Genomic DNA, 11,709 nt, shown 5'->3' with positions numbered 1-11,709 from the left:
ATGTGCATGCGAACAAACACTTCCTGTTTGAAAAGGCGCAGCCACTAAGTCATCCTGCGCATGTGCCAGGGCTTCCCCATACAGAAAGATTACATTTTTCTTGGTAAACAGCAACAGAGACCGGCATGTTTTCAAAACGTTCTATAACCCGTTTTCAAATTGTGCCATTTTCAAATAAAGCACGAACAGTTGTGGTGTACCTGAACAGAAGAATTGCAACCAAACTTTCAAAAGGGTTCTGTTAACAGAGCTTAAATATATTCTACGCCTTAGATTTGAAGCCAAATTATCAAAGTTTGACCCCTTTATTTATGTATGGGGCTCTTATTTTGAATTACAAGGTAGTCGTTCTTGAGTTGTCCCCTTCTGTGTTGGCAGAATTAGCTAAAAAGACATTGCAGGTTTGGCAAAAACAGCTTATTACATAAACACTTATCTAGCAGCTTTCTGGTTACCAGGAACGGACTAACAATGCTAAAGTTAGCATCGGAAGCTTCCAATCAGTGCTAAGCTAAATAGCTATATTACGGTTTAATGAGTTTGGAGAGCAATTGATCAGCTGTGGTCTAAAATTTTACTAAACACTTTGGTCAGCCGTTACATAGCTGATTTTACTCAGACCAGATTTGATTTTTTATTTTTGCCAAAACAGAGGGTCAAAAAATTAAATGTTTCTTTGGTATTAGGACAACCGTAGAATTAGGTGAGCATAAATATCACAATATGTAAACAAGTGAAACTTGAAATGACATTTTTTCCCCCATGAATAGATTCTTTAAAACACACAGTACATGATCTATGGGGGAAAAATGCTGTATGGGTATAAAAACAACCATAACAAGGGTCATAACTGTTGTTTTGCAAAACATTGTTAAACTCTTGTCTAATTTTATTCTTGTGAATTGTCTAGCCTATCATAAATCATTTTGCTTTATGAGCTGGAGGCGTCTTTACACTCCTAAATGTCATATTTAACATTGGTTAAATTCTAACACAAACAAAGTTTTTTTTGGTAAGAAATCTTACCTACACACCCTGATTAGAATTTAACTGAACATGTTGATGAATGGTTTATTGGTGCAATACATCCTGTTGCTACATATACTTCCATTGCTCATATTGTCTTACACAGCTATTCTGTACTTTTAAAATATCTTTTTTTTGGTTTGCTGCAACATTCCTGACAAATACTTATCTTTATGTTTTTCTCTGCCTATGTCATGTTGGCTGAACTTTTAATCTATGTATCACTTAAGAAAAAGCTAAGAGCTGTTAGAGGAGTTGCTGTTAAGAAAGTTTCTGAATTAGAGCAAGAATTTAACTTATCCAGCTTTCGATAGCTTAGCCACAATGCTAATGCTAAAATCAAAGTTGCTAACTAGCTGGGCTTCTTAACTCAGAGGCAGTCGTCTCTGATAAATAGCACATATTAGCTGAGGTTTTCATGGAAAAGGTTAAACTACACCACATTTTATATTTTTATATATTTATATTTATATAATATTATATATATATATATATATATATATATATATATATATATATATATATATATATATATATATATATATATATATATATTTTTTTTTTTGGACAGATAAAAATAGGACAAAAAAATCCTTGTGGTAAAAGTATAAGTCAATATAAAACCGAATTGCAGGAACCTGGCTATGTTGTAGCCAAAATTAATAGAGTAAGATATTCTATCCTAAAACTTAACTTGTTGCATGTGCTGTAGTTGTGGAACATACATCATTTCTGCTAAAAAAATATTGATTACAATTTACCCCAGTAAAAAATGCACATTGCTCCACCAATTTCTTAGCTAAATTCTAAAAGATAATTTTGTCAGTGTGAGTTTTAAAGATTTGAATGGAGACTATATGACCCTTCAGCTCTACTATGACACACATTTAAGCAGAGCTTTAACAATATATTGTATGTATCACTAATGAAATGACTATTCTAACTAGTTTGACTAATGAAAGAAACTTTTAGACCAAAGATGGGCTCTGCTCTTGTTGTTGTGTAAAGGCAGGTGCATTGCCTTTGTATGTTACAGCTGCTGATTTAGTGGTGTGGTGTTTGTGTGTTTGTATAGAAGCCGTTGTGGAGGCGGTTGCCAGTCCATGGGTCCCAGGGCCCAGCTGCCAGAGTGTGGCAGAAGAGTCAGACATCATTGTGGTATGATTTCCTCCTCTCCTTGCAGATGGAGTGTTTTTGTCAGAGCGAGGGCCCACTGTGATTGCCTCTTCGCCACCCATGTCAGCTCGGGATAATACTGCAGCCTTCCCCCCACCCCTGTTCCCGTCCCCTCCCGCAGGAACAAAACAGGATCGGCACAATCCATTTTCTTTTTTCACGGCCAAAATGTAATAATTTCAAACAGACAATCCCTGCTAGTCATCAAAGTCCAGGAAAAATCAAAAGACAGCCATTGTGACAAAATTTGTGAAAGGGGTGTCCAACCTTTCCCCTCGGATCTGCCAAATACTACGTCCAGTTCTAACTAACAAGCACTGCCGCACATGGGCAATGGTAGTAGATTGAGGAGCAAAGCTAGCAATCTCACGAGAAACAGCACTAAAGTGACACATGAAAGATGCATGTACACAGTAAGAATAGATGAAGAAGCAGTGAGTGAAATATCTCCTTTGGTCCCTCATTTCAGAGACCACCTTTAGATCTCCCCATACAAAATATCTTGTGTTTTATCTATGAATCCATACATTTGTAGCGATCCAAGTTCTGTGTAAGCCTGTCCTTTACAATCCTAATGACACTTCAGCAAAGTGTGGTGGCAGGGAGAGGGCGGGAACCGGGAGGCTTTCCCTCAGAAAGAGCTGAGAGCATCTTATCAGGGGGGAAAAGGGGGCTAAGAGTGTGGCTGTTGCAGTACCTGATTCCATATTGTTGGTTCGTTGATTTTCAAGAACTGCTCAGGTGAGACATGCAGTTCTGTATCCGACACCTTTAAATGAAGACACAGTGCTTTGCGCAAGTATGTATACCATTGAACCTTTCATATATGTTCCTATTGCAATGACAAACCAGTGTACTTAGGTGGGATTTTATATGAAACATCAACACTAAGTAGTGCATGAGTGTGAAATGGTTGGATAGTAAACATGTTAGATTTTTGTTTTATGTAGAAGAGTCTAGTGTGCTTTTGTAATGCCCCCCCCCCCACTTTATTCTGATATCCATAAATAAAATTCAGTAATTAGTGATCAAACAATAAAGACCAAGAAACATGCCAGACAAGTCAGGTTGTGGAGAAGTTTAAAACAGGGCTGAGGTATAAAAGCAATATTCAAAGTTTGGAACGTCTCACAGAGCATATCCATCATCTGTAAATGGAAAGAGAATGGCACAACTACAAAGCTACGTGACCACTGAACGGTAATAATAATAAAAAAGCAGCCAACGGGCCAATGGTGAATCTGTAGGAGCAGCAGAGATTTTCCTCTTAGGTGGGATGATCTGTTGACAGGGCGACTTTTAGTCATGCAATCCATAAATCAGGTATTTATGTAAGACTGAGAAGAGGAAGGGCATCACTGGGTTTGGTTTGTAGTTTGTTACAATCCATGTAGGGGTCACAGCAAATATATGTGCAGAAAAGAACTCTGGTCAGATGAGACTAAAATTTAATTATTTGACCTACATGCAAAATGCCATACTTTATGTGGCAGAAGACTAACATCATAATGATGTGGAGATGCCTTTCTTCAGCAGAGACAGGGAAGTTGTGGGAAGTAGTCAGCTAAAGAGCTGTGACACAAAATATTTATCACAACCTCTGTTTTTTTTTTCTCTTTACAGGATACAAACATTACAAGTTAGGTAAAAATATACACATGTACATACTGCGAGCGAGTCACGGTGCTGCATGTAATGTGGCGCATTGGCTCCAGCGACCGGGGTCCGCCCGATCCTCCAGAGATGCACCCGGTTTGGCGAGTGTCAACCTGCTCCAAGAGTTGCATCTGGATGACGGTTGCCTCCAGCGGTACTTCCGTCTGTCCAGGACCCAGAATGAGGACCTGCTTCCCCACGTGGGGGGACGGGACCCTCTGGGACACAAACTACAGATGCTCTATCCCCGCTGGAGAGCACCTGCCAGGAGGCTATATTTGATCAGCGTTCAAATATAGCCTAATTAAACTGTAACATATAAATAAAATGTTCGCCCATGAACAAATGGATGAGGTGGACCCTTAACATGATGAGAATTCACAGTAAAGTTCAGATTGTTGAACTCAAGTGAAATTTAGCTCCGCTCTAGTTGTGCGTCCACTGCACCGTTAACAGTTTTCCTTCACTGTATTCACCCAATTTGTGCATCATTCGAAATGCATCGTTCACATCGCCAACCGTTAACTTGCTCCTTATGTGCCTTTACATAGGGATAACATGTAAATCACTCGCTCCGTTCACTTTGTTTGCGTTTGGTGTGAACACACCTTTAGAGGCTGCAAAAAAACAGAAACTGGGATGGGCTTTTTGCTGGAAGCAAGACCTTTAACGTACAGTCAGCGTTACGACGGGAATTGTTTAGATTTTTAAAAGATCCCCGTGACAGGAGGGCCAAATCCAAATGCAGACATGAATCCAATCCAATTGCTTTAAAAACTGCAGTGCCTAGGTGCCTTTCATCCAATTTATCTGAACTGGAGATAATTTGCAAAGTCAAATATGGAAAAATTTTCAATTTCTAGATATGCAAAGGTGATAGAGACATAATTCAAAAGAGTTGTAGCTACAATGACACCAAAATGTTGCCCTTCACAGTGAACTAGGATGATTAAAAACATCCTAGTTCACTGTGAAGGACAACATTTTCCTTTCACTTCATAATTGCGCAAGAATTAGTGTGGGTGTATGCCAAAAATCTTAATTAAATACAATGAAGTTTGCAATTGTATTATGACAGCATGCTGAACCTTCAAGGAGCATCGCCCTGTTCTCCCTGTTTCTGCTGCTGCAGCACATCAGGTGGGGTGCGCAGATCTGTACCCGGCACCTGCAAATTAATACAATGTGTGACGGGTCCTGCGTATCACATCTTGGCGAGGAAAAATAACAGGGTCGGGCAGGGATAATCTCCAGGAAGGTCTTTTCTCGTGCGCCCTGTGGTAAAACTGAAATGATCAGAGGCTCCTCCTTTCTACATTTTCCTGCTGCTTTATGCACAGTTAAGAGAAGTAACTCTTCACATACAGGGTTTCTCAAGAACGTGCAATGACACAGCACAGGTTTGAAGCTCTGCTATGCACAGGTGCTTGAAGGACAATATCGAAGTAGTAGTCTATTATTGTACAGTGTGAATGAATGAAGAGTGATTGAGTGCAGTACTCCACGCCACCTATATAAAGCAGAAGTATTGCAATGTGAGGGCCAGAGAGGGAGAGGGTGAGAGAGCTCTAGAGGCCTAAATGAGGTGAAGGGAAGTGGAAGTGTCCAGTAGGGGGTCTGCTGCTGTGGGAGGAGAGCGAGAGAAGGGGAAGCTGGGGGTGGGGGGGGCTTGCTCGACGCAGTGCCTGGGCCAATGCATGAGGGTTTAGGGCTAAGTGTCTCATCAGCATCCAGCTCAGGTGCTGCCAGGGCCCACGCACTAACTATGCCCTGACTTGATTGTAATTGCCTGAATTCAACTCCCGCTGCTCCCTCCTGGCAATATCACAGGAACATTTAACTCCAGAGTGCCTGGAGACCATGCAGCAGGGCCACAGCGCACAGCTGACTGCCTCTTGTTGTAAGCCTGTGGGCTGCAGGGGGATCCTCTCTTGTGTTGTCTGCGTTTTGGGGGATGCTCACAGGTGCAAACGCCCGCGTTCTTCTGGATATTAGTGAAAAAGCAACAACTGGGCTGGATGTGCTTTGACATGAGCATGACAAAGGTGTTCAGTGTTTTTAACGGTGCCTTTCAGGGAATAAACAGTTCCCTGGGTTTCCTTGATGCCACAACCAGACTCGAATTCGATGCGTCACCCAATAAAAGTCTTTGGTTTTTCAGAGCTCTGTAAAAACAAATAATTTAACCCTGAAACCTTCACACAATCAGACAAAGAAATAATGTCTTTCTTTCCACCAAAATGTATTTATGAGAATCAGTTCAAAACAACTACATGCTTGATTGCGTCCTATATCCATCGCAGTGTTTGTCATTGTACATTCAGGGACTTGTAAAAGTATTCAAACCCCTCAAACTTTTTTTTCCCACACAAACTGTCTTTTAATAAGATTTTATGTGATAAGCCCACAAAAAGTAGCAAATTATTGTGAGGTGGAAAGAAAATATAATTTTCCATTTTTATAAACAAGTCAATAAAAAAAAAAATGTGGCACACATTTGTATTCGGCGCCTTCCTGACTGGGCAGGGAGAAAATGATGCTATCACATGTAAGATGATTATTAGAGAAGCAGCCAAGAGGCCCATGGTAACTCTGGAGGAGCAGCAGCGATTCACAGCTCAGGTGGGAAAATCTTTTGACAGGAAGATTATTAGAAAGAATCAAAAACAACAACATAAGAAGTCCTTTCTGCTTTGTGCCCTGAGGGATAGAGGGGAGGGACTATTTTGTGTTGGTCCATCACATACGATAAAATCCTCAAAAAACAAACTTATGTTTGTTGTTGTAATCTAATAGACTGTGAAAAAGTCATAAGCATAAGGACTCTTTAGCATACTGAAACAGTAGCTAAGTGATGATGTTTCCTTTGTTTTTAATAGCTGTAAAGGGGAAAAGAATCACCCAAAATCCCTGAACGTGGTTCAAAATATCTTTCTGTGGTCGATTTAATCCGTCCACATCCGAGCCCCACTGTTTGTAACATTTGTGACTAACAAGGACATGAATGAAGTACTTCCCTCCCAGCCCTTACTCATGCGCGAAATACAAAATTATGAGCAGAAATAGACTTTCCAGTGCTAACACGTAATCTGTGCTTCCCAATTGGCGAGGTTTAGAAACTGCATCAGGGTTAACTTAAAAAAGTTAGCCTGTGGTGCTCCTCATCCTGCGATAATAGGCCTGTCAGTAATGAAGAACAGGCTTGTTGCCAACAGGTGGTCTCTTTATAAGACTGGAGCCAGAGCACTCAGGATGGGGAGGGAAAAAAAAAAAACTGCCATGGCAAAATGTGTCAGAATCTAATGTTCTGCAGAGTGAAAAGCCTGTTTTCCGTCTTTTGTTCCCAGCCAGAGATTCAGCCTTGTTCCTCATTGTTCGGGGCACAAACGAGCAACAGTCTTTTTTGACACGGAGCCACAGATGAATAAAGACTGGAGCTGACTAGTCACAGGAAAGAGCTTTCTTTTTGGAGGGCTTGGAGCCCATTAAGAGTTTGTGAGATATGAATGGATATGAAACCTCTCCTTCGACCCCACAAAAAAAAAAAAAATACAACTGGACGGACAGAAGACAAGGAACACCTCTGTGTCTTTTCACTGAGCTTCCCAAGTACATTTCAAGACACGGAGCAGAAGAGGGACTGATTGACAGACAGGAATTACATAGAGTCAATACGAAGTGAGTGGCTCATTGTGGATTTAAAAGGATACCCCATGCACATCCAACCCTGGAGCACTAACCACTGACACTAATGTCGACATATTGACTTTGGGAAATCAGTAACATAGGTAAAAATCTGAGGAAACACACTATATTGTTGTTGTTTAAATTACACTTTAATGAAATCTACCTCAAAAAGTCTCATGCAACATGCATCCTCCATAATATGCCCGGATAAAGGTAATAGGATTTTTCGCAATCCATGTCGTTGCAGGCTCCTGTCTGCACATTTGGCTCAGTAGGCAGATGATGGGTGGATCCCAACAAAAGCAGCACACCAAATACAAGCTTTTGTGCCGCACCATAATCCATTTGTTACACTCAGACCAATTTGTCCTCATTAACCCTCATAAGGGGGCTGTGTCTGAGACAAAAGCTTCCAGGGAACAATGAGAATACCCAACCCTCTCCCCACGTTCACATCGACAGAGCTCAAGTGTTCCCCCCCCCTTTCTCCCCACAATGTGGCCCCCTTGTTGCTCCAAGGGTTCCAGCTCTATGAGCAAGAGACGGACAGAGCCGTCAACAAGCGGGGTACACCTGAAAGACGGGGTGAAAAGAAACGTCCCCATTTCCGCTTCAAGAATGAAATATCTTCCCAAAAAAAAAAAAAAAATCACAATGCAAGATCCTCTGTTTTATTCAGGTCACTCCATCAATCAAGTCTGAAATAAATCCTGACAGGATGTAAAAAGAGCAAAGACAAAGAAGAGGAAGGGGAGTTACAGTAATTTCCAAAGACGTGAGGAGGGTGGACTTCTCTGTACTTGTCAGTTTGCCACACCTGCAGCATCATTCGTTTAAAAAAAGTACATTTTATTACTAGAAACAGTTTAACTAGTTTTAATGAAGTACAACTAACTTCCAAGAAGAGTCAAAGTTATTGCCTGAAGCCAGGCTTCTGGTTGTCAACTGTAAACTGATTAATATGTTTCAAATTACTTTTTCTGTTGTTATAATGAATCAGCTGGCAGCATATGCATTTGACATAAAACATGAGGTTTTTCCTTGCCTCCCACAGCCATAACCCCAAAATACAATGAAAATGTGCAATTCTTAAAAAACAATTGGGTCAAACAATATTGATAAAAGCCAGGTTTGAGTAGTTAATTTGATCAACTCCAACCACCCTTTGATAATCACACATCAGTAGTGATTGTATGTAGATATATCTTTTTGACCATCAACGACAACTTTATGTTGTTCAGGGAGAAGGCAGGTTTGCCTTTATTATGTCTGCTCAATAAAAAATATTCTGGGGTGTAGTGATTAAGCCCCATGCGTTAATGTACTTTGAGTACTTGTACAAGCTGTTATTATTCTAACTCTGATAAATTATAAAGAGAAAATACATGTTTTAAATAAATCCCACTTCCCCCAATTCCAAGAATGGTGACTAACATACAGAAAAACCAAAGGACAAAGGGGAAATTAGATGACAACCGCTTGAAAATATACAAGTAGACATGAGTCATGTGTTACCTAAAGGTTATGCAGGTTTGAGTTTAATTTATGAGTAAAAGATGCCTGTCTTGATCTGTTTAAAGCTGAGTAAACTGTCACAAAATGCTTTGTAGAGACAATTAGTTTGGAATATGGTATTACCCAAAATAGCAATGTTGGGTTTAAATCTGCACTATTTGAATCCCTGGTAAAGATGCAGTTGTGCAATAGGAAACTCAAAACTGTACAGAGACCAAACCTTTAAATTGAGTAGGTCTACTCCTAATGTACTGCAGAGTGGTCTCTAGCAAACTTCTTTTAACCTGCTCCATGGCTACTCTATTGATTTGATTGATTTTGGGATCACTGGTAAAACTTTTTTTTTTTTATCTTTTACTGCAGTAACATATTTTCACCCTGATTTTTTTTTTTTTTTTGGAAAACTACAACATTGAGACTATGTTGAATTTGCCTCAGCTACGAGCACCCTTTTAAGTTCATCACAATGTATATTAACTTAATTAATGCCCCCCAATGCTTCCCTCTTCCCTCTGTGGCACAGATACACAATTCCTTGCTACTTGCTCTTTAAAATGGGAAAAAAACAAGAGAGCATGACACTTAAGTAGAGAGTTGACCTTCATAAATCAGGAAATGGCCAATTACAAAAACAGCTACTCGCCTTACTTTGCCCCTGTAGTCAAAAGAACTGGAACCGGAACAAACATGACTGGATGAAGATTAAGGTTCATCTTCCCATCACACAGAGTAAAGAAGAGCGTAATCTAATTTTAACATTGACTTTCTATGTATCGGATGCTATGCCAATGTATTTTGGTCTCCAACCAAGTCAGCCTGCCACTGATATTTTTGACAAATAGCCGAGCTTCCAGTGATTGTGGAGGGTACTGTATGTAGACCATTAGTACTTCCACCAAAGAATTACCTCATTAAAGCGGTAAAATGGTTCATGATGAACCTTCAACTCTCTTCAATTTCTTAGAAATCATTATGTGACACTTTAGCGAAGTGAATGTTCTGGCTGGGAATGAACAAGTAAAATAACCTAAAAATAATCATCAGAACTGAGCTTCAGTCAGGGTTAGAAAGTTTTATGGCCACACATACAGCAGCTCTTCAGGTTCTCTCATGAAGAGGAAATGCATAATTATTCCTTCAGCGACTTGCTCAGTCAAAACTCTGCGCGCAAGCCTTTTATGTACATGTCACAGTGTCAAACGCAGCGGCGTCCCATTTAATGCTGGTTTGTTGGGTCTCCAGTATGCTTTCCAAACAGAGTTGCAGTAATCAGGTCATTTGTTATAATGACAACCATTAGGGGTGATCATCGTCACACAGCGGTCGGGAAGATAAATCAGGTGCTCTCTCACAGAGGTTCATCTCGATTACACACGCGCACACATACACACAACCTTCCCATCATTACTGAAGATTAAATTACCAAGCCTTTGCTTTTAAAAAAGCATTTTCAGAATTATTTAAGGGTGTGTTTTAATTTGGTTTGTTACAGTTTCTCTTTAAACTAACAAAATTACTTAATTTGAAGCAACTGATGCTTAATACTGAAAACCAAACCTGAGGCTTTTAATATGAATTATACAGCACGCTAAATATTGAGTGGTTTTGCATCTATTACATAATAATAAAAATAATAATTATAATAGCAATAATATTAATAATGCACTTGACTGTGTTAATTTGAACATTGATGGCCTTCTAACCATTTCCAAATAGTTTCTGGGCAACATGGCTAAAAGGAAAAATAAGAACAAAGTTAAATTAATTATTTTACGACTGAATAAATTAAATTATTCAGTCGTTATTCCTAAATCGTGATTAAATTAGATGTTCCAGGTATTAAGCAAAAAAAAGAAAAAAAAAAAAAAAAAAAAAGAAGAAAAACGACAAACTAAAAACATTACTTAACAATTACACTGTTCAATTAAATTAAAGGAACCCTTTCAAAATGCATCTGACCTGATTAATGAAAAAAAAAAAATCAAGTGGTGTATCTACAGTAATATAGACTAATGTGTTTGGAGGGCAGTGATGCCGTGTTGTTTGATGGAAATGAAAATTATCCTGCAACAGAGGACTGAATTAAAAAAAACATCCCAATGATATTGATAGGGCAGGTCAGAACAGACCATTTTAACAGATTTAATCAACACAACTCCAAATGGTACTCAGTAATATGCTCAATGGCTTGTCTAAAGGCCTGAGAGTGTTGAGACATGCTCTTATTGAGACCCTACCATACCCTAATAATAATACTATTACTACTACTGATACTACTAATAATAAAAGCCAGAGGGCTCTCTTTCCTGATATTAACCAGGAGATCACTCAGCTCCTGGACAGTCTAAAGTGCAATCTGGGGGTTCGGGATGAACGAAAACATAATGTCCCACAGGTGCTCCATTTAGATCACGGGGCCAGACAATAGTATCAATTCATTTATCTTCCAGGACCCATCTGCACGCTCTCTCTTAAAACTGGTTATTGCTGTACTCCAGGTGAAACCCAAGACCTGCTGCACCAGCGTTGAGTCCGTTAATGGGTGAAAGGATTCCATCCCGATACCTCAACCTTTAGAAGTCCTCACTTCCTTCCATGGACGTACCTTCCCAGAGCACCCATCACTGACTCACCACCAAACATCAAACA

The sequence above is a fragment of the Fundulus heteroclitus genome, chromosome 19, assembly GCF_011125445.2.
Source record: "Fundulus heteroclitus isolate FHET01 chromosome 19, MU-UCD_Fhet_4.1, whole genome shotgun sequence".
Lineage (NCBI taxonomy): Eukaryota > Metazoa > Chordata > Actinopteri > Cyprinodontiformes > Fundulidae > Fundulus > Fundulus heteroclitus.
The sequence above is the reverse complement of the archived record's forward strand: the minus strand, read 5'-3'. Positions refer to the sequence as shown.